The sequence below is a fragment of the Typopeltis vanoorti genome, chromosome 9 (assembly GCF_054136105.1).
Source record: "Typopeltis vanoorti isolate ZY-2024b chromosome 9, IOZ_Tvanoo_1.0, whole genome shotgun sequence".
Taxonomy (NCBI): Eukaryota; Metazoa; Arthropoda; class Arachnida; order Uropygi; family Thelyphonidae; genus Typopeltis; species Typopeltis vanoorti.
This window is the reverse complement of record NC_143557.1, coordinates 137,433,089-137,458,676: the sequence shown is the minus strand read 5'-3', so window position 1 is coordinate 137,458,676 and position 25,588 is coordinate 137,433,089. Positions and strand designations below refer to the sequence as shown.

The 25,588-nt window shown below is 35.3% G+C and overlaps 1 protein-coding gene across 3 annotated transcripts in view; it reads right to left on the bottom strand.

Moving 5' to 3' along the window:
* Positions 1–6,507: 6,507 nt before the first annotated feature.
* The window catches only part of Piezo (piezo type mechanosensitive ion channel component), a 1,325,935-nt gene continuing 1,306,854 nt past the window's right edge, over positions 6,508–25,588 (bottom strand). For all 3 annotated transcript variants that reach the window (XM_090398322.1, XM_090398324.1, XM_090398323.1), the window contains one exon: positions 6,508–8,441. The gene's annotated coding sequence lies outside the window, so the exon portion shown is untranslated. The remainder of the gene's footprint in view (positions 8,442–25,588) is intronic.

The window sequence follows — 25,588 nt, the reverse complement described above, 5'->3', positions numbered from 1 at the left end:
AGGATAGATAAATTATAACACAATTCATGTTTGATAATTATGTAATGTACTGACTCAATTACACAATGGTGGCTGTTCAAAAACAAGTGGACAATCAATTGTAAAGTGTTACCATCAGAAAAACGTGATGATTTATGGATAAAAAAATTGGGAAATTTAAAATATTTTAGTCAGCATATTTATATTATTTTCTAATTATATTAATTTCTTCAAAATCTTCATTATACATGTCCAAACATATGCTGAGGCAGTTCTGGATAAATATTTGCATTTTTTAAAGTTTATTCACATAAAAACAAAAATAAATACAATTTTTAATGTAACTTAGAGTTTCTGAATTTCTGATTTAGTGCATGTGTGGGTGTATGTATGTGCAAGGAAGATGAAGATATATACAGTGATTCTTTGCTTCCATGATTGCAGTAACAGAATAATAAAATGTTGAAGTGCTACTAATAACAACATTTGCTTGCTTTATATTCTGAACTGAAATTTGTTTTCTATCTGGTTTTTTGGATCTATTAGTTAAATTGCAATGCTTGAGAGAGTAACATGAGCAATTCAAATCACAATTAAGAAAATGATTCCTTCAGATTTAATACTGGAAGGTCAAATTGTTATACATGCACACATGCAATATCCTGTTCAAAATATGTTTCTCTAAATATTTTATAAAATATACAAAAGCTATTCAAGTGAACCTTGGGATTTTCAAGAAAGCCTAAGAATTTCATAATAGTTTTGCTGTACAGCACTAAATGATGAATGTTTTATTCATTTGAAGATATATTTGTAGGTAACAATATAAATGGTCTCTCTCTCTCTCTTTGTGAGTGGGGTAGTGGAGCTTAATTTAATGCTATTTTTTTTCTTCAAAAACACTTTACCCAAAGAGTCAAGCTACTTTTAAGTGTTTTTATATATATATAGTTGCATATTAAAATTGAATCAGAAATTTTATTCCATTTATATAACTGAAATTATTATATATTCATATTCTATTATTTGTTGAAAGATTATATATATATATATATATATATATATATATATACAGGGTGTTCGGGATAAATTTGACATATTTATAATTAATTATATTTTTCCGTAAGTTACATGTATTAACACACACTTCTCTTCATTTAAAAGTTTGGACCCTTCTTCATTCATATACAAGATGTCAGAAAGGATGGATAGCTGGAACCCACTTGAATCATGGAAGAGAATAACTTGTATCATGATGATTAGTGCCCGCCATCAAAATAAGGATATTACGACTGCTGCCCAATGCTCCCTGAATACAGTAAAAACAATCAGGCATGAACTAGAGACTTGCAATGGTGACTACGAGGATGTAGCAAGAAGAAAGATCCCTAGCAGACGATCTGATTGCGTTCGTACAGCAGAATTCCTTGCAAATCTGCAGGAACAGGTGTTGAAGAACCCTGGCATTGGAATTCGGGCTTTGTTCGTGGAGTTGCTAACTGTAGTCAAGTCCTGGATAACAAGGGTAGCCAATGGTAGGCCGTATGTATGGCAGCAGGATTCGGCCCCTTGCCACACCTCTGGGAAAAGTCAAAAATGGTTGTCTGAAAATTTCTACGACTTCACCAGTCCAAATGTTTGGCCTCCAAACTCCCCAGACCTTAACCCCATGGATTATTTTGTATGGGGCGCAGTTGAAAAAGACACCAATCGCACTTCCAGTAATACAAAAGCCCAGTTAATGGATAAAATTAAAACAGTTTTTGCGGCCCTTCCCAGGGAGACTGTAGCATCAGCTTGTTCGAGGTTCCGAAGCAGAATTGAAGCTGTGATCGATGCTAATGGTGGTTATTTTGAGTAAATCTTGTTGATAGTATTGTAATTAACTCTGCCTGTAATGTTTTTTTGTCAATTCATTAAATTTAATAGATACAAAGAAGATTTTCTTTTTCCTTACGAAACTGTCAAATTTATCCCGAACACCCTGTATATATATATATGATTAGTACTATTAACTCGGGGTTGGGATATGTTCATTTTTCTAAATTAACTGACTTAAAACCCGAGAATTATAACACAATGACATTTATTTGAAAAAAAAAACGCAACATGTTTCGTCAAGAATGACTTCATCAGGCGATAAGAACATAGAAAGATATTAAAAGACACGAAATTAATATTGACACACTCTAAAGCTATACAATTATAAAGCCATAATATTCGACTGTAAATTACAGTTATTATGAGCTTGAACTACAGTCCGAGTTAAAGTTCTATTGTTGTACACCTGTGCGTGTGTGGAATCACGCGATCTCCAGTATCTAATAGTAGAGTTGAAAGAGTCAGCCAAATTATAGCTAAGATTGTTATTCATGTGAAAAGGGTCCAAGGTGATTTCTTTTGACTTGACAATGCGGCGCTCTACTTCATCATGGGAGATGTGTAGGTTTGAAGTTGATGGCCAGTTTATTTCATGTTGGTGGCTTTCGTTGTTCGTGTTTATTTTCAATAAACACGAACAACGAAAAAAATACTGAATAAACTTTAAAAAAATACAACTAAAAAATACTGACTATATATATATAGTCAGTCCTTGATGTACATCATGTGTCACTTATGGCCACTTGTACTTATGACAGCCATCCTATTAACATGTACAACAAACACCATTTCATCACAGCAGTTTATGAACCATCCTCAGAACAATTTGATGCATTTCCAGTTTAAAGAATTTGTTGTTAATGAACTAGCCTCTCCTGATAAACTGTCCAATTAATAAATCAGCAGCTATGAAGAATTACTCTTGCTCCATGTGCATACATTTATGTTTCATTATTTATTACATTACAATGATGTGTACAGAAATTATGTATTATGTAATATTTTAAATCGATACTTTATAGGAGGTTCTTCCATTATTGAACTTCTAATTATAACTGACATACTCAGAAGTTCAATAATGGAAGAAACTCCTAATAAAATATCAAAATATCTATCCCAATATCTAAAAATGAAATAATGAACATAATAGAGAAGATGAAAAGCAGAAAGGGAAATGATATCATATCAGGAATGCTTAAGACAACTAAAGAAACTCTGCTAAAAAATGCAAGTGATGTTTAACAATATGATTATAATATATTCATATATTCAGTGGAAATAAGCAATGACAATTATAATCCTTAAGAAAGGAGATCTCACTAGATGGGATAATTGGAGAAAAATTAGTCTATTGCCACTACCTGCAAACACTTTCTGTAAAATACAGATTAAAAGTGAAATAAAGAAGATATTAAGGCATGAACAAGTTGGTTTTAGAACAGGTGGGAGTACTGTGCATCGCATTTTTACTTTAAGGAACAAAACATAGAACTTAGAAGCCCATTTTAACTACATTTTATAGATTTTGCTAAAGCATTTGACAGTATAGATAGAGAAACATTACGATTAATAGTTATGGAGTTACTGAGAAATGTGTGAGAATAATCAAAGTAATGTATGAAGGATGTTGTGTTATTCCACAGCAAACAACATTTGACTGGTTTGAGATAAGTTCAGGTATGAGACAGGGTTATGTATTATCTGGTTTACAGTTTGACATAGTGATTGGATTATGAGAAAAGTTACAGGTGTAAGAAGAGGAATTAAATGGAATCCTATGTCACAGTTAGCAGTTTTGATAACATCAAAATACAATGATATACAAACAAAATTGAAAGACCTGTCTAAAAATCTGAAATGGTTGGTTTTAAAATAAATATATCTAAAACAAAAGTGCTTAACTACCAGCAAATGCCACCAAAAAATTAAATCAATCAACATGTAGTAGAAGATGTTAAGAATTTTACATGTTTGAGAGCAAATGTAGTTACTGGGATATAATACAAACACTGATAAAAGCTAATACTGCTTTCAGAAAAGTAAATAATATATTGAAATCTTCAAAATAGTATAATAAAACCAATATAAAGATCTTCAGTAACAATGTTAAGGCTATATTATTATATGGATCAGCAACATGGAAACCGACTAAAAAACAGGAAGCTAATTAAATAGTTTTCACACAAAATATCTGTGTAAAATATTCAAAATATAAGCTGAATGAGCAAAAATATATCACTGATGAAATTTTAAAAAATGCAGATGGAAATGGATTGGATACATACTAAGAATGGACAGCAGAGAGATTCTTATTCCAGAAGGAAAAAGGAAAGAAATAAATTAACTTGGCAGAGAATGACAGAAAAGGCAAGAAAAATGGCTGGCGGGCAGAGCTAATGGAAGAAATGGAACCTGGCTTTATGTGCCATGAGGCATGAAGAGGATAAGTAAATAGTATTATTTCATTATAAATAAAGAGTAAAATTATTAAAAGTATAATGAAAGAGACCAACAAATTTTAGTATTCAGATATCCTTATGGTTAATATAGTGATTTTTGACTTATGAGCAGGATCATCAGAACAGAAACCATCAAATGTCAAGGACTGACTGTGTATTATTATACAGTCAGTGTGTGTGTGTGTGTGTGTGTGTGTGTGTATGTGTATATATATATATTTAGATTTAGTAAGTTAAAAGCCTTATCATTATTCATAAGTATGAATGCACAGAATTCTCTTGCTATGCTATCAAATAAAAACTGTTTTAAGTTTTTCTGTTCCCAGCAATCCTCTGAGTTGAAAAATTTACATTACCAAATATAACAATTATTATTATTACCCAAGACCCCCATGGACACATCTAGGAGATGAGTCCATGGGGTCTTGAGAGACACATCTAGGAGGTCCTTTTATCAAACACACAACTCATCATACCATGCTTTAAACACACTCAAATTCTCTGCAGATACCACACTTTCAGGCAAGGCATTCCAATGGTTGAAAACCAAGGCATTCCAATGATTGAAAACCAGGTGACCAAATCTGTGCCCAGATTTGGTCACCTGGTTTTCAATCTTTCCTCATATTCGACATTCCAGAGGTCAGAAACTACATTAGTCAGTTGTCTCTGGACCCTTTCCAACATCTCTTCATCCTTCTGAAAACCAGGTGACCAAATCTGGGCACAATAGTCCATGTGTGGCCAAATCAAAGCCTTATACAATGGAACAAGAATCTCCCTAATTCTACACATCAGTGCCTTCCGCATCATTCCCAGAAGTCTTTGTGTTGTCTTCACAATTTTGGCGATGTGTCCCCTAAATTTTAGATCCTTATCCACTATCACCCTCAGATCTCTTATATCCTCTACTTCCAACAATATATCCTCACCAAGCATAAATTCTGCATCCCATTTTTGGTTTCCAAATTTTAAAACTTTACATTTTGCAACATTGAACTTGCATCCTCATTTCCGTGCCCAATCACTCAATTTATTCAAGTTTTCTTGATAGGCCACAACATTTTCTCTACTCTTCATGGTTCGTCCCAACTTTGAATCATCTGCAAACAACTGAAAATCTCTATCCAAATTTTCACCAATATCATTAACATATAATAATAATACAATACAATATTTAATACAATAATAATAATGGTCTTAAAATAGACTCTCGAGGCACACCACTAGTAACTTTCCTTTTCCTGGATATCGCTCCCCATACACAACTTGTTGATACTTATCAGATAGCCAGTCTCCAAATCCAATGCACTAATCTAATATCCAACCCCATCTGCTCTAGTTTGACTATCAACTTACCATGTAGTAATCTATCAAAAGCCTTTGCAAAATCTAAGTATATTACTGTATCGTTCTCCTCTGTCTATGGAAGCAGACACTTATTGTGATAAGTAGATTACTAAAACATGACCTCCCTTTAGTAAATCCATGCTGTCCATCAAAGATTATACCATTGTTGTCAACCCAACTCTGAATCCTAGTTCTCCAAGCTTCTCCAACAACTTAACTACAGTACCTGACACAGATAGGCCTATAGTTTGATGCTTGAGTTCTATCACCTCCTTTATGAAGTGGCACAATCTTGCCCTCCTTCCACTCCTTAGGAACTTGACTCAGTGAAAGACTCATATTAAAAAAAAATCTATAAATAATCAATAACAACTTTTGATTATTTTTGTAATTTAGCTCGGCCTTTAATGAATTTGAGATTAATCTTATCATATTAAAATTACCACATTCACCCACATGTTTGAGTATTAATGTGATTTCACATGCTCATCTTAAACATATATTTGAATATATATTTTAACATTTAAATATGAGCTGTCAGATTCTTGTCATAGTAAAGACAAGCTTCATTTTGTAGAATAAATGGAAAACTGAATTATATACATAAACTCAGGTATACATAAAATAACAAACATCTCAGATGAGATGTATGTGATTAGGGAGAATTGGCTGACATATCCAATTAATTTTGCCTGTTGTTCTAAAAGCTTCTCAAACAATACAATTTGCTGCATGAGTGCACTAATACATAGAAAGAGGTGATCGCACTCAAATTGAAATCAAGGAATTTTCAAGGGGAGAGAAAGAGAAGATAACAATAAAATAAAACTAACAAGCATTATTAGTGTTAGAATTATTATTATTATTTTTTTATTCTGCATTAATAATACATTTCATTTCTGGTGTAACCACAATGAATAATTATAAAATATACACTTTACTGATACATAATTTAAGAAAATTCCATCTTCTCTGCTAAGGATTGAGATCTGGCTCAGAGTAATCTTGTAAACCTCTTAATCATTTAACAATTCTGGTAATTTACATATTTTTCTTTCTCCTCCACAACTATGGAGTAATACAGTATAAAACTACATAACTCATTTAACTATAAAATTTCTACAATGAATAGGTGAATAATTTTATTCCCATTTGTTAAAAAGACAGAACATTTAGTGTTTATACTATTAATTCACAGAAATATTCAGCAGTAATAGTGCATGTGGATTATGTTTTACTGCTTATTCTGAAAAATATTATTCCTCTATACTAAAACTATGAATTTTAAATAAATCAGTGTTTTATTTTATTTTATAGTACTAAAATTAGAAATAATTACTCTACCATAAAACTGCAAAACAATAATACTAACATGATTTACTAACAGCATTAGAGTGATTTATGACATGGAGGTTTTGTAAATTTCCTTTATACAGCATGAAACAATGAACATAAACACAACAGGTATTTAAAAAAAATAAACTTCAGCACAAGAACCAAAATGTTAATAATGTTATGTACCTAAACATATAAAATCTTTCTTGTAATGTAATCTATAAACACTTAATGTAGCAATGACAATTCCATGATAAATATCTGTATTTTAGCTTCCTCCCCCTGCTTACAATATAAACACAAGATTAATACTTTGTTATATGATGACAACACTGGTACAGTTCCACAAAAAGTTATAAACCATTATTGAATTTAAAATTTAATGCTGAATCTTAACTTTTCAAATCAGAATAATTACAAAATATTCATGATAAAATCATCATTATTCTTCAAATCAACTTGCTATTTCACTTTTTTTTTATTTTATTTTAAATTTAGTGTCTGAATTTATATACAGTGTTATATAGATATATAAATAGTAAATAAGGAACTGGGTAAAATAAAGAAAGAAAAAAAAAACCCACATATATTTCAAATACAGACATTTACTAAAGTGAAAGGCAAAATAGTTCATCTCATTTACCTTGCCCTTTTTTGTTGTTTACTTTATTTCTCAGCATGATTACTGTCTTTATTTATGAAAATATATGATGATATAAATAGATATTAAAATAGATGTTCTAATTAGTTGAATTTACAAAAACAGATGGCTGTGGACCTTCGACATTTGTTATAATAAATATAAAAGTGGTAATATTATTTATGTATACTATAGACATATAAATCTGTAATAATAGTTTGGAATTGTCGAATTTATCAAAATTTGCTTAAAAGAAGAAAAAAAAATTATGAGCATATATTCCATAAAAAATCCTATTACAGCCCCTAAGGTGATCATCAGAAAAGTATAAAATTATTAAAAAAATACAGAACTGCTTATATTACATGGAGCCATCCTTCACTATTTTAGTTAAATAGCTCATAAATATACAAAAATGAAAACCCATTACCATCTACAATAAAAATGTATGCTCTTCTGGCTAATAAAAAGTTCATTTTGCACATGTGACACAAAAAACAGAAGAGACAGATTAGCAATGTTTCATATATAAAAAGACTAGAGTTTGCAACATTCCAAAATATATTATCACTCATTACTGTTAAAGGGCATAAAAAGGCATTTTATCACACAGTGTCCATTAGCTGAAAAGCCAATGCTGATAATAAATGGGACTAGAACAACAAAATATCTGTGATCTTGACAGTGGTAGGAAATCCATTATGGCAAGGACAACAGTCTGGTCCCTTTCATGTTCTTTGTGAAGTAACTGCAATATCATACTACTTGTCAAAAGGTCAAAGCCAATTATGGAAAATCTGAAAGAATCACAGATGAACATTATGGAATGAACACATGCACAGTCAAGATTAAAAAGCATACTTCTATTAATGCTAACTGTTAATGTTGATTTTCATTTCAGTTACCTCAGAAGATTTTTCTTAAAGAGAATACATAATGGATATGACCATAACAATATCAGAAGCTAGATGGTTAACATGTTTTTAAGAGAACCAATCTTGTTTAAGAATATCTCAGGGATGCTATCAAAAAGGGATTATTTTAATTTTTAAAAATGTATCTGTAAAATTAATAAATGCTAAAAAATTGTAGGAGACCCACATCAATCATTAGTTACATATTACTTATGATACTTCTTCTTGAACTCATTCACTGACAAAGCACTCACAATTATGGCAACCCATTCCATAACAAGTCTTCATGCCCATGCTAATAACACTCTTACAGAATTTTCAGGGGTGGTCTCTTCTTCTCATGTACTGAAAAGTTTCTTATATGTCAATCCTACTTCTTTAGTAACTTGATGTTTATATTATATCTGCTCCTTTCTGCCTATCAGCTAAACTTTGTAACCCATAAACTTTCAGTCTATCTTCATAGCCATAGATTTATCACCATCTTAATCACTTGCCTCTGGATCTTTTCTAGTGCATCCACATCTCCAAGGAAATATTTCCTTTCTTTATTTGAATATTTGTTTCCATTTCTAGTGTATAAAACTATTTTTTATTAACATAATTATTAGCTGATTATTTTTTGTCAAAAAATAAGAATCCAAACAGATTATAAAGCTACTTAGGTAAACAAGTACTTGATAGGAAGACTGATTGTGTGTGTATATTTCTCATGCATATGGAAAATATAAAATGCAACAAAAAAGAAGTTTTGATAATATTATATTTTTTTCCAAAAAAAGAGTTTATGCAATTAAATTATTTTTAAAATACTGATTGCAGTATTATTAATCAGAACCTCAGTGGATTCATCAGTCTCACCATGGGAGATGCACTTGAGAACACAGAGTTCATTTTACTACTGTTTAAACTCCATTCAAAACAGGTTACTTTTCACTTTCTTATTCATCTCTTCCTTTTGTAATTTTTACAGATGACCCCGTATCCCTTCTGTTATGTGAGCTGGAGAGATGTTCGATATGAAACATCTCTCCAACTTAAATATCTCAAGCATATCATCCTGTTCATCTTCTGTCCATCAAACTCTGCAGATTACATTTACTTTTGCCTATCCTCATAAGTATTAAATGAGGCTAAAAGAAATTCTAAGAAGTTTTTTCAATATGAAGCCAGTAGAAGGGAGAATGATATTGGAGGATGTTGGTCAGTGATAATGGCAGAATGATAACCACTAAGGGAGTTATAGTAGAGATGTTCAATGAGTAATTCATTAAAGTATTCCAACCTTGTGAATGTAACATAATGCAGAACTTGAGAGAAGTGGGAAGGGGAGAACCACTGTTTGTGAGTGAGCGGTGGGGGAGGGGGGGGGGCATGTGAGGAATTAAGTAAACCTGATGTCAATAAAGCCATGGGACTTGATGGTATATCACTGCATGGCTTAAGGGAATGTTCCAGGGAGTTAACAACAGCTTTAATTTACCTTCTTAACATGAGTCTTAGATTGACCCAAGTTCCAATGGAGTGGAAAGAGAGCAAAATTGTTCCACTTATAAAGGATATCTTATATCTGCTTGAAAAAAAGGCAAATCTGCTTGTTTGGAGCTCTAGCCAAGATGTTAGAGGGGCTAGTGAGGAACAGGATTCAGAACTAACTGGGTTGACAGCAGCAGAATTTTCTTTGATGAATGGCATGAGTTTGCTAAAAGAAGATCATGTTTTACCAATCTGCTTATTTATTAAAACAAGGTGACAAATGCATTGGACAAGGGGTAAGTACGCACAGTAGTATATTTAGATTTTGCAAAATCCTCTGATAAATTGCCACATGACAAACAATATATAAAAAGAGGAAAAGCAGTAGCAGTGTGCCCAAGAGTTTGTTTTGGTGACAGCCTGGCTGGCTCAGTGGTGGTAGATGCCGTTGGTGTAGTTGCGGTCAGGTGGTGGATTGTGAGTGGTGGAAGCAGAGTTGTAGAGTGGATGCCCTCCCTCAATGAGTCTTTGAACTCCCCGGAGGTGACAAATAATAATAATAATTTGTACGTAAATGGCATTGAGAAAAGCTTGAATGGTGATAAATAGTAGTTTGCAGATGAGGCAAAATTGGGGAGCTAAGAGGAGTAGAATAAATGTTGTAGGATAAACTCATCATATGCTGAACAGATATGTAACCTTGCAAAAGGACCCAAATAGATTGCGATAAATGGATGAGTATGTGTGAGGATGTCAGCTCAATGCAACAAAGTGTAAGGTTTTAAAATTTGAGAAGCAAAATTGGGATGCAGGGTATTAGATTAGTGGAAATATGTTAGAGGAGTTGGAGGAGATGAAAGATCTTGGGGTGATGGTGGACAGGGACTTGAAATTTCAGGGATATAAGATTTTACTAATAATGGTGAGGGCAGCAGAGGATTATGGCAATGAAGGGGAGAACATTGACAAGTAAGGATGTTATGATTCCATTGTATAAGGCTTTGATCAGACTGCATATGGATTACTGTGGACAGGTTTGGTCACCTGGTTTTCAAAAGGATTATCAGTTTCGGAAAGAAGATGATTCATTAAGTCAATTTTATGTCTCTGAAATGTAGAATATGAGGATAGATTGAAAGAACAAATTGCAGAGCCTAATGAATAGGAGGAATAGAGGACATGATTGATATATAAGTTGGTAATGGGAAATTATCAGATTAATGTGCATGAACTTGGCTGGAGACAGGGGAAGAACAAGAGGCCATCTCTGGAAGCTGTATAAGGAGGGTGTGAGTAAAGGGATGAGAGGTAGGTTTTTTTGCATGAGAGTGGTGGATTGAATGGAATGCATTGGCTGAAATTGTGGCCAGTACAAAGACAGTAAATGTATTTAAGTCAAGGTATGATGCATGTGAAAGAGATCGACCGCAATTATTCTCTTGAATCTAAGCAGGTTTGATAATGATGATAATAACAACAAGAATAATAAAAAAAGATTCAAAACTTTATTACTAAAATTTTATTATTACTCAAGACCCCATGGAGTCAGAGACTCATCTAGGAGGTCCTTTTATCATACACACAGCTCATCATACCACACCTTAGAAACACTCAAATTCTCGGAAGACACCACACTCTCAGGCAAAGCATTCCAATCATTCACAACTATGCATGCAAAAAACCTCCTTCTCACTCCCCTACTCACACCCTCCTTATACAGCTTCCAGGGATGACATCTGGTTCTCCCCTGATCTCCCACCATTTGCTGCAAAACCTCTCCAACACTGATCCTATAACAACCCCTTAATAACTTGTAGGTCTCTATCATATCTCCCCTCTTCCTCCTATCCACTAGACTCTGTAAATTACATCTTCTCAATCTTATCTCATATTCGACATTCCAGAGGTCAGAAACTACCTTAGTCAGTTGTCTCTGGACCCTTTCCAACATTTCTTCGTCCTTTTGAAAACCAGGTGACCAAATCTATGCACAGTAGTCCATGTGTGGCCTAATCAAAGCCTTATACAATGGAACAAGAATCTCCCTACTTCTACAAGTCAGTATCCACCGAATCATTCCCAGAAGTCTTTGTGTTGTCTTCACAATTCTGGCAAAGTCCCCTAGATTTCAGATCATTATCCACTATCACTCCAAGATCTCTTATTTCCTTCTCCTCCAACAATATATCCCCACCAAGCATAAATTCTACATCTCATCTTTGTTTCCCAAATTTTAAAACATTACATTTTGTAACATTGAACTTGCATCCTAATTTCCATGCCCATTCACTCAATCTATTCAAGTCTTCTTGTAAAGCCACGATAACTTCTCTAATTATCATAGTTCATCCCAACTTTGCATCATCAGCAAACAATTGAATATCCCATTCAAATCTTTGCCAATATCATTAACATATAGGTTAAACAGCAATGGACCTAAAACAGATCCCCCTGAGGCACATCACTAGTGACATTCTTCTTCTGGGATATTGCTCCCCCATACACAACTTACTGATACCTAACAGATAAACAATCTCCGATTCAATGCACTAATGCAATATCCAAACCATCTGCTCTAGTTTGACTATCAACTTATCATGCGGTAATTTATCAAAAGCCTTTGCGAAATCTAAGTACTACTGTATCCCTCCCCTGTGTCCAAGGAAGCTGTCACCTTATTGTCATAAGTAAGTAGATTACTAAAACATGACTTCCCTTTAGCAAATCCATGCTGTCCATCAAAAATAATTCCATTGTTGTCAAGCCAATTCTGGATCCCAGTTCTCACCAGCTTCTCCAACAACTTAACCACAACACATGACACACAGATACGCCTATAATTTGATGCCTGTGTTCTATCACCTCCCTTATGAAGTGGCACAATCTTGCCCTCCTTCCACTCCTTTGGAGCTTGACCCAGTGCAAGACTCATATTAAAAAAATATGCCGAGGCAGATGTCAACTCCCTGGCACATTCCTTCAGAATACATGATGATATATTATCAAGTCCAACAGCCTTATTAACATCAAGTTTGCTCAATTCCCCATACACCTCTTGCTCACTTACAGTCAGTCTCTCCTCCCCATTATCAACTGCTCTCAATCTCTCCATGAGGTCACATTCACAAGAATGCAAGACCTTTATGAACTGCACATTAAGTATCTCCACTATATCTTCTGCAGCAGCTGTCCTTATAACATTTTCTCCAATCAGTGTCATCCTTCTATAATCATTCTTTTTTTTTTGCTGGCTACATATCGAAATAACTCCCTAGCATTCTTTTTTGGTTCAATTAGTTAACTGCTGCTCATACTTCACTTTTGCTACCCTTACCAACCAAGTCACCTGTCTTGCCTGGTTGTTGTAAAATTAAGAACTATATTTTAGATAAACATGATCTCTTAGACTGATGCCACTACCCTCTTTATGAACATCCCCATCAATGACTCATTTCTCCTTCTACTGATAGTTAAGTTTCATCTGTGATTTCCAGAAGAGTGGAAAGAGGTATGATAGTTCCATTGCATAAAGCTGGTTCCAAAACAGGGGTAGTAAACTACAGACTAATACATCACAAATAGTTGTTCATGTATTGGAAAAGATGGTTGAAGGTTAAAACCAGCAGCAGATGGATATAGATGCAATACTCTATAATGGGCAGTATGGCTTTGTAAAGGGTAGGGCCTGTCTTAGCAATTTATTCACATTTTATAATAAAGTGATAGCAGAATTGGATAAAGGAAATGACTACACCATGATATCGCTATACTTTGCAGAGACATTTGATAGATTACCACATGGGAAAACTATCATAAAAGTTAGAGCAAATGGGAATGGACATGAAGCTAGTAGAATGGATGGGGGGGGGAACTAACAGATCTTGGAGAATGAGTGTCAATAGTGGAGTACCTCAGAATTCAATACTAGGGCCATTAACTATTCTTTAATTTGTATATCAATGACATAGGGAAAGATTTAAGAGGGGATATTCAGTTGTTTGCTGATGATGCAAAACTGGAGAGCAATAGTTGATAAAAATGATGTAGATATCCTGCAGGATGATTTAAATGAATTGGCATTGTGGGCAAATGTTAATGATTGTCAATTTAATGTTGCAAAATGAAAGTTATGCACTTTGGGTTGAAAATGTTACACGCACTGTGTATCATATTGATGGTACTGGATTGTAGGAATTATATGATTGAAGGTATTGTTTCACTTATTCACTGTTGCATATACATGTTGTGTTCTGATGATGCTGATTTGAAATTCAGCAAAATATAAGCACGTTAATAAAACATCTTTTTATAAATTAGCACATTTGGTGTTGTTAATACCATTAAAAATAAGTCATGAATAATCGTCAACACCTAAGTTTATCTGTTAGATGGACTGCAGGAAATTGATGAGGCTAGGGACTTGTGGGCAATGGTGGACAGAGAGTTGCAACTCAGAGAGCATATTACAAAAGTCGGTAAACTAGCACAAAGAATTACTTGGATTTTAAAAAACATGCTAACGATTCAGTATGGAAATTATTATTTATCTTTATAAGAAGGGCCAGCAGAAGCGGGCATGCGGGCGCCGCTGCCAGGGAACGGTTCATAAGTTAATTTTTAAGAAACAAAATTTTTATCATAAAAACAAAAAAATTCTTAGAATGATCAATATTAAAATAAATAAGGCTGGATACACCAAATAAAAATTTAAAAAAAAATGTATACTGCCGCCTCTTTGATCAGCTGGCTGTTTACAATTTGTAGCTAGAGCAGGCTAAATGCTTGCCTGCAGAATGTTGTGTCTACTGCAATCTATCTAAAGTGAAACGATGAACAGTTTTTATGCGCAGAAACAAATTTTCGTACAAAACATTTGTTGCTAGTTAACCAGTCATATGGTATGCATCTCAGTAGGCTACTGACAGTAGCGCAGTGCCGACTATTATTTCGTCTCTGTGTCGTGTCGTGTAATAATTTTTTGTGGGTATAAAATAGAAATGGAATCGAATTTTAAAAAAAAAGTTATTCAGTGTACAAAATCGTAAGCATCATGCTGCGAAGAGAAGCAGATATTAAGAAATAAACTGGGGCTCTTAATAAATTTGTTAAAATATTAAAATATTCTGATGCAGATTGTAACCAGCTCAAAACATCAGAAATCAGAGTTGAAGAACCATGCACATCATCCAGTTTTCATGAAAGTACTATTGCAACTATTGAACAAGATAATTGAACATGATTTAAGTGAAAAATAGTTAGGATTTAGTCAACTACAACAAGATTTACTTGTAGTTGACCACGAAACTAACACATTGCTAGTCTCTGTAAATTTAGAAGATCCAGGTGAATGGGGAAATATTGATGAAAAATTACAAGCTGTTTTAATTGAAATGGGGCCTGTTCAAAAGAAAAATATAATATATCCCAGAGATACATGGTCGTAAATTTGGCGACACGTATTCTAATAGAAAAATGGAAAACAGGAGCTCGTTCCAAGAACATGGCTCGATAACTAATAATTAAGAAATTGACAGCGTACACTAGAAATATAAATTAAATAAACTTTAATATATACTTTCCGATATTTCGGCAAACGTCATGTTGCCATCTTCTTGGGAATTTACAAGTACTATATAACAACAAATGAGAACAGAAGCTAGGAAGTTAACGTTTTCCTAAAGTCTTGATGGTGCCCCCTGGCGGGCTATATTGGTAGTTCTTGGCCTTTGGGATGAAGTTCTTCTGATAAATGTTTCCCAAATTTAGGGCAGTCTCATGCATCCAAATTTGTTGAGGTTTGGCATGTTCCTAAGGGCTGAGGCTGATTCCATGAATAGTCTTTCATATTTGAACTTGCTGCGGTGTATTACTGTGGCTTTCGTCCATCTTATTCTGCAGAGAGTATCCAGAGCGTGGTCTGCAAGACCAGAGTGGCTGTACTTGTGAAATCGGATGTAATCCTTATGTTCTGAAATTCTGATATTTGCTGTCCTGCCTGTTTGGCCAAAGTAGGACAGTTTACAGCTGCAAGGGACCTGGTATACACCAGGTAGGTCTAGGGGAAGTGGTTGGTCTTTAGTGGAGCGGATAAGGAATGCCAATTTTCTATGTGGTCTGTAACAGGTGGTCAAGTCATGTTTTTTTTTAAGATTTTGTTGATTTTTTCCGAGGTGCCTCGGATGTAGGGAATGGTGATGGATCTAGAATAATCTTTTTTGTGAAGGGGGGGTTGTGGATAACTGGGTTAAATATTTTTTGGATTCTTTTAGGGGGATAGCCATTGGCTGAGAAAGTGTCATGGATGTGATTCAGTTCAGTAGTTAGGGCTTGATCATTAGAACAGATTATTTTTGCCCTGTTGAATAGTGTCTTAATAACTCCATATTCTTGTGGAATATGGAGTTATTCCACAAGAATATGGAGAATATTCCACAAGAATATACTACCACAAATATACATATATATTTGTGGTAGTACCTATATCTTTGCTGCCAAAAGTGCTAATACAACTGCTCCATTTTTCATATCAGATGATGCCAATATAAGCAATAACATGATGCTTACTAACTAGAAACTAAGAATGAACCACAACAGCTCACACAATGCAAATGATACGATTGGTGGGAGACTAATTATTATTATTATTATTATTACACCCTCCATATTGACAGACTCATCGTGAGAGGTTCATTCAACTGACAATATATTTATCATACAGAATCTTAAAGTCCTTAACACTCCTTGCATTAACAACACATTCTGGTAATGCATTCCATTCACTGACAATTCTCCATGTAAAAAATCTACTCCTCACACCCTTCTTCACTACACTTTTACATAACTTCCAGGAATGACTTCTGGTTCTTCCCCCTCTCACTTTCTACTCTTATTATAATCCCCACTGGATTAATCTGATAAAATCCTCTCACTAGCTTAAATGTCTCTATCATATCACCTCTCTTCCCTATCCACATCTCTTCAACCTCTCTCCATATCGAGCATTCCAAACTCCTGATATCGTCTTAGTCACTCTCGTCTCTGGACCCTCTCCAATGTCTCCACATCACAATGAAAACCAGGTGACCAGATCTGAGCACAATAGTCCAATTATGATCTGACCAGTGCCTTATACAGTGGCAAAACCACTTCCTTATCCTTGCATGTTAGAGTACTTCTTATCATAGCAGCACTATGATGTGTAACCTTGGCAACCCTAGCAATATGCCCTCTAAACTTCAGTCTACTGTCAACCATCACTCCCAAGTCTCTAATCTCATCCACTTCCTGCAGTATGGCACCATGAATATAGTACATAGCTTTTATTTCTGTGCTCCAAAATGCAACACCTTGCACTTATTGACATTAAAACTAGAACCCCCACAAACAAGTTAAACAGCAGGGGCCAAAGAACAGAACCATGGAGCATGGCACTGGTCACCTTCTTTTATGAGACACTGCTCCATTATATACAACCTGCTGGTATTGTTCGCAGCCAATCTCTGATCCATCTAACCAATATACTGTCTATTGCAGCTTGTACATCAATATAATGATTCTCCCTTATCTAACGCACTCATCACCTAATCATAAAATGCAAGTAAATTACCGAAATAGGACCTACCCTTTACAAATCCATGCTGACCTTCATAAAGAATGCCATGTCCATCAACTCAATATTCTGTATTCATGTCTTAGAACCATGCTTGTGGAGTGGTACTATTTTGCTCTCTTTCCCCTCCTTAGGAACCCTACACACTGCAAGACGTTCATGAAATAACCAGGTCAAAGGCATAACCAACTGTTGTGCACATTCCTTAAGCATACGTGGTGATATGATATCCATTCCTACAGCGTTATTCACATCTAACCCAACCAACATCTGATACTCCTCTGTTTCTTTCACTTCCAATTCTCCTAATACTTGCCTCTCTTCTATATATTGTAACAGATACTTTATACCAGTATGATATACACTGATAAGGTGCTCGTTCAATAATTCCACTATATCCTTTGCAGCTGTTAATCTGCTGCCATGACTATCCACCAATGTTAGTCTGCCATAATTATTCTTTCTCTTGCTTGCCATGTAGCAGAAAAATTCCCTTGAGTAAACCTTGGCTTGACCAGCCAATCTCCTCTCACACTACACCTTTTCTTTCTTTACCATGCTCGTCACTTTTCTAACCTGCACCTTATACACTTCATGGATCTGATCACCACCAACTGTCTTGTACCTCCTCCATAACATTTTCTTTTCCAGCACAGCTTGTTTAATTTCGCTATTCATCCATTTCACTCTCACTCTGTTTACTTGCTTAACCATCGGTATGCAGTTATACATTGCTTTTGTTAGAATTCTGCCAAAGCATTTGCCGTAGATCCTGGGATTGAGACTAAGAATTTTCTTTGTCCAGTTACTTTATTTTCTTGGTACAGAGATTGTGAGCACAAATTAATACTTTCACAGGATGGTTTGCTAGTATATTAAAGAGACATTCCTGGATTTATAATTAGTTTAGATGTAAAGGTATATGACTCAACTCAATGGAAGTTGTTCAATGACAAATGAAAAGAAGACTGAAAGGGATTCTGTTACAAAATGTCAGCATTTTCACATCTGCCCACTTAAAGCTAGTAAAACTCTTAAATTTCGTCTGTATAAAGTGAACTAAAAAGACTTGAATGGTTAAATTTGTGGAGATATGAAGGTTCATTATATAATTCTGGGACAGAAATTCAGTTCCAAGGAGTGGAAACAAGGCAAAATAGTACCATTCCACAAGCATGGTTCTAGGACAGAAGTCTCCAACTACAGACCAGTCTGTATAACTGATGTTGTGGTTAAGGTGTTGGAAAGACTGGTTGCCGTCATCCAGTAGCATCCTCTAGCAAGAGGATTGCAGCAGATGAGCAGCTCTTCTCCATTTCTCTCGATCTGTCGCCTCCATCATTCTTAAAACAGTCCATCCACAAAGTCACTGAACCACTCTCTAGTTGGTCTTCCACATCTTCTCTTCCTCTCAACTTTCCCTTTTAATATAGTTCTTGTCAGGTGTCCCGAAGAACCTCTTAGAAGATGTCCTGCAAATCTGGACTTTCTTTGAATAATATTTTTGAGCAGTGTTCTTTCCGTCCCAACTCTTCTTAAAACCCCTTGATTTGATATTTTCTCTGTATAACTAATCTTTTCCATCTTTCTATAACACCACATTTCCAATGCATTAATTCTTTCCATATCTCTCTCTCTTTCTGAGTGTCCATGACTCACTTCCAAATACTCCAAACTGTTGCTTTAACTATTCCAACTCTAACACCTATTTTAATATTCTTGTTTATTAAAATTCTCTTCATTTCCATAAATGCCGATTTAGCTTTGCCTATTCTATTTCTAATGTCCAACTCTGAAGTACCTTTTTCTGAGATCCAGCTACCTAAATATTGAAATTTTTTCACTTCTAAAATCTTTCCTGCACATCTTATCTTTACATTATCTCCTATTTTTCTGCCCATGATCATTATCTTGGTCTTCTTTGTGTTAATCCTTAGTCCGTACTCTTTACAGGATTTTTCAATTCTTTGAACAATTTGTTGTAATCCATTTTCACTTTCTTCCATCATCACTACATCATCTGCATATCTTAAGTCATTAATGATTCTTCCATTTATTTTTATTACTTCTTCTACATCCTCTATAAGCATCTGTTCACTATAAAGGTTAAACAATAATGGCGATAACTACCATCTTTGTCTAACTCCTCTTTCCACTGGGAATTCTCCTGTTTCCTCTCCATTTACACATACTGACGCTGTTTGTGACCAATATAATCTCTTTAAAATTTCCAAGTCATAAGAGTCAATATTAATATTTTCAAGAATGTCAAAAAGCCTTTTATGTTTCACTGTATCAAATGCCTTTTTAAAGTCTAGAAATCCCCAAAAGAACTTTCGACCATGGTTTAGTGTTTTCTCCCCAATAATTCTTAGACAAGTTATAGCCTCTCTAGTTCCTCTGTTGGTTCGGAATCCAAACTGTTCCTCATTCGTTTCTTTTTCTATTTTACTCTTAATTCTCTACAAAATTCTTTGTGCCAGAATTTTTACTGTGCGAGTTACAAGACTTATTGTTCTAAAACTGTTATTACAGCCTAAAACTCCCGTTTTTTTTTGGAATGGGGATAAAAATTGATCTCCTAAACTCCTCTGGTAATTCTTGTCCCTCATAAATTTCATTAATAATTTGCCATAACACTTCCATACCTTTTTCACCAATATTCCTTATAAGTTCTATCTGTATACCATCTATTCCAGGGGATTTTCCTTCTTTCATCTTTTGAATTGCTAGATTCAATTCCTCCCTCATGATGTACAGCCTCTGCCCACCATGCTCTTTCATTTGATTTTCTCCTCTTTCTCTTCTTCATAAAGTTTACTTACACATTCTTCCCATCTCTGTAATCTCTTCTCTTTTTCTATCAGAATTTCACCTCTTTCATTCTTGACTGCTCCAGTTATTTGCATCTTTCTCCTTCCTGTCATCATATTAATGTTTTTATGAACACCTTTTATGTCATTTCTTTCTGTCTTTGCTGTTGTATCTTTACTTATTTCATCTAACCACTCTACCTTTTTCCTTCTTATCTCTCTTTGTATCTCCCTACTCAAGTAGGAAAGACTGGTAAGGAATAGAATACAGGATTGGGTTGATAGACATAGCATTCTTTATGATGGTCAGCATGGATCTGTAAATAGTAGGTCCTCTCTTAGCAATTTACTTACATTTTATGATAAGGTAACAAGTGTGTTAGATAAGGGAGAATTATATGCAGTGATATTCTTGGACTTTGCAAAAGCATTTGGTAAGATTACCACATGATAAATTGGTGTACAAGCTGCAGAGGATGGAAATAGATTGTATATTGGTTAGATGGATTAGAGACTGGCTCTCTGAACAATACCAGCAGTTTGTGTATGATGGAGCAGTATCTCAAAAAATGAGAGTAACCAGTGGCATGCCCCGGGATTCTGTTCTTGGGCACCTGTTGCTTAACTTATTTGTAAACGATATATTATGTGAACTGACTGTGGATCTTCAGTTGTTTACTGATGATAAAAAGTTGGGAAAAGTTATAAGTAGCACTGTTGATGTTAATTCCTTTCAGGAAGATTTGAATAGACTTTTTAGACAAAAGAGTAGGATTGCAAGCTTTAATATCAATAAGTGCAAGGTTTTGCATTTTGGAGTGCAGAAATATAAGGCTGTGTACTATATCGGTGGTGTCGTACTACAGAAAGTGGATGAGATTAAGATTTGGGAGTGATAGTTGACAGTAGACTGAAGTTTAGAAGACATACTACCAGTGTTGCAAAGGTTGCATATCATAGTGCTGCTATGATATCTATTACACAGTTATGATAACTGTGGAAAGTATACAAAGATGGATGACAAAGATGGTTTCAGGACTGTACAAGGATAGTTATGAGGATCGGCTGAGAGAATGTGGACTGCAGAGTTTGGTGGATAGAAGGAGAGGTGATATGATTGAGACTTTTAAACTGTTGAGAGGTGGTTACAGGGTTGACACTGGGGGAGTTCTTTCGCTTGGTTGATCAGCGGGAAGGAGTGATGACAAGAGGTCATCCCTGGAAGTTACGAAAGGAAACTGTGAGCAAGAGGGTAAGGAGTGGTTTCTTTGTGTGGAGGGTGGTTGAGTCGTGGAATGCATTGCCTGATGGATTGGTGGGAGCGAGAATGGTCAGTGAGTTTAAAGAGTGGTATGATAGACTTTGTGTTTCTCAGGGGGGGACCTCCCCACGATGAGTCTCGACAGACTTTATGTCTTAGGAAGGACCTCCCTCGATGAGTCTTTTGACTCCTTGGAGGCCTGAATAGTAATAATAATAATAATGATGATGGTATGAAGTACTGTAACATGTAAGGATAAAGCAGTGGCTGTGCCACTGTATAAAGCACTGGTCAGATCACACGTGGACTATTGTGCTCAAACTGGTCACCTGGTCTTCAGTGTGATATGGAGACATTGAAAGGGGTTCAGAGGAAAGTGACTAAGACAATATCAGGACTTTGGAATGCTGGATATGGAGAGAGATTGAAGTGATGTGGATTACAGAGTTTGGTGGATAGAACATAAAGAGGTGATATGATAGAAACATTTAAGTTATTGAGAGGATTTTATCAGATTAATCCGGAGGAGATTATAAAAAGAGTAGATTTAACATCATTAAAGAGAGGAAAAATTTCATCAGTGATGATTAAATTATAGGTATTAATTCACAATTTCATATAATAATCTTATATAAAATTATAAGAACCCTGGAAGTTATGTAAGCATATGGTGAAGAGGTATGTGTGAGGAGTAGATTTTTTACTTGGAGAATTGTTACTGAATGGAATGCATTACCAGAATGTGTTGTTAATGCAAGGAGTGTTAAGGATTTTAAGATTCTATATGATAAATATGTTATCAATTGAATGAACTTCCCACAATGAGTCTGCCGACTCCATGTGGAAGGGGTAATAATAATAATAATAAAGAAGCATCTGTTACATATTTTCTCAGCAAAGCAGACTTAAGCATTATAAATTATTCAAATACAAATCCTATCTGACAAATTCCATTGGTAGGCCTGCATAATCTAATTTTATCCAATTCCTAAAGTTGAAGATTCCTCTGAAAGGAGTGCGATTTAAATCATTTTACTGAAGTAAAGAAAATGTTACATTGGAACTAAATTTACTCTTTAGAGACACTTGTGACATTATGATTATGAATTATAGACACGTTTACACAAGAATATTTTAATATTTGCCAAATATTTCAGTCTGAAAATAACAGACTATCTTCAGTGGCTACATAGGAACAGTTTTTAAAAAGGTGGAATACCAACAATTGATCATTCAAAAGTAGAACGAGCTGCGTGATGTTACATTGCTAAGCATTAAAGAGAGGAAAAATTTCATTAGTGATGATTAAATTATACCTATTAATTCACAATTTCATATTATTATTATTAAACAAGACCTCATGGAGTCAAAGACTCATCTAGGAGGTCCTTTTATCTCACACACATCTCATCATACCATGTCTTAAACTCATTCAAACTCCTTGCAGACACCACACTCTCAGGCAAGGCATTCCAATCACTCACAACTCTGCACGAAAAAACCTGCCTCTCACTGCCTTACTCACACCCTGTTTATACAGTTTCCAGGGATGACCTCTGGTTCTCCCCTGATCTCCCACTATTCTCTGTAGAACTTCTCCACCATTGATCCTATAACAACCCCTTACCAACTTGTAGGTCTCTATCATATCTCCCCTCTTCCTTCTCTCCATGAGACTCTGCAAATTACATCTTTTCAATCTTTCCTCATACTCAACATTCCAGAGGTCAGAAACTACCTTAGTCAGTCGCCTTTGGACCCTTTCCAACATCTCTTCATCCTTCTGAAAACCTGGTGACCAAATCTGGGCACAATAGTCCATGTGTGGCCTAATCAAAGCCTTATACAATGGAACAAGTATCTCCCCACTTTTACATGTCAGTGTCCTCTGCATCATCCCCAGAAGTCTTTGTGTTGTCTTCACAATTTTGGCGATGTGTCCCTTAAATTTTTGATCCTTATCCACTATCACCCCCAGATCTCTTATTTCCTCTACTTCCAACAATATATTCTCACCAAACATAAATTCTGCATCCCATCTTTGTTTTCCAAATTTTAAAACCTTACATTTTGCAACATTGAACTCACATCCCCATTTGCTTGCCCAATCACTCAATTTATTCAAGTCTTCTTGCAAGGCCACAACATCTTCACTACTCTTTATGGTTCGTCCCAACTTTGCATCATCTGCATATCTCCTGAATATCTGCTGAATATCTCCATCCAAATCTTCGCCAATATCATTAACATACAAGTTAATAGTAATGGCCCTAAAACAGACCCCTGAGGCACTCCACTAGTGACTTTCTTTTTCCAGGATATTGCACCCTCCATACACAACTTGTTGATACTATCAGATAGCCAGTCTCCAATCCAATGCACTAATCTAATATCCAACCGCATCTGCTCTAGTTTGACTGTCAACTTATCATGAGGTACTCTATCAAAAGCTTTTGCGAAATCCAAGTATATTACTGTGTATCCTTCTCCTCTGTCCAAGGAAGCAGTCACTTTATTGTAATAAGTAAGTAGATTACTAAAACATGACCTCCCTTTAGCAAATCCATGCTGTCCATCAAAGATTATACCATTGTTGTCAACCCAACTCTGGATCCTAGTTCCCACAAGCTTCTCCAACAACTTAACCACACCACCTGACACACAGATACACAGATAGGCCTATAGTTTGATGCTTGAGTTCGATCACCTCCTTTATGAAGTGGCACAATCTTGCCCTCCTTCCACTCTTTAGGAACTTGACCAAGTGCAAGACTCATATTAAAAAAATATGTCAAGGCAGGTGTCAACTCTCTGGCACAATCCTTCAGAATACGCGGTGATATATTATCAAGTCCCACAGCCTTATTTACATCTAGTTTACTCAACTCCCCAAACACCTCTTGCTCACTTACAGTCAGTCTCTCCTCCCCCATCATCAGCTGCTCTTAATCTCTCCATGAAGTCACATTCACAAGATTGAAAGATCTCTATGAACTGCTCATTAAGTATCTCCACCACATATTCTGCAACAGCTGTCTTTATACCATTTCCTCCAATCAATGTCATCCTTCCATAATCATTCTTTCTTTTGCTGGCTACATATCGAAAGAACTCCCTAGGATTCTTTTTGGCTTCATTAGCTAACTGCTGTTCATACCTCTCTTTAGCTACTCTCGCCAACCAAGTCACCCTCCTTGCCTGGTTTTTGTAGACCTCATGAAATTGGTTACTTCCACTTCTCTTATGCTGCCTCCACAATGCCCTTTTTCTCTGTATTGCATGCTTAATCTCTTTATTCATCCATCTCACACCTACCTTATTTAACCTTCTCACCCATGGTATACATTTAGACATTGCATCTACTAAATATTTTTTTGAAAATCCCCCAAGCTGCATTGATCTCTTTTCCAGCAACTCCTCATTCCATGCTACACCTGCAAGCTGTCTCCTGAGCTCTTCATAATCACCCCACTTGTAGTTCCACATATAACCTTTTTTCACAGGGGTCCTTGCACTGCTGGCTACCACCCAGGTAATCACCTCATGGTCACTTTCACCAATTGGTGGATGACTTGACACCTCATTTATAATTACATCCTCCGATGAGATGACCAAATCCAAGACCCTTCATCCTCGTGTGCCCTCTGTTACATACTGTCTGAGGTAGTTATCCCTCAAAAACTCAAGAAACGCATTTACTTCCCCTCTATCTCACACCATACTGCCTCAAAACCACTGGCCCCATTTCCCTCTTGCATCTCTACCTTGTATGGACATAACTCTTTCTCTATCATCAATAGCACTCCCCCTCCCTTTTTACCCCTTCTATCCTCACGAAACACATCATACCTTTCCATCTCTATTCCTGTCA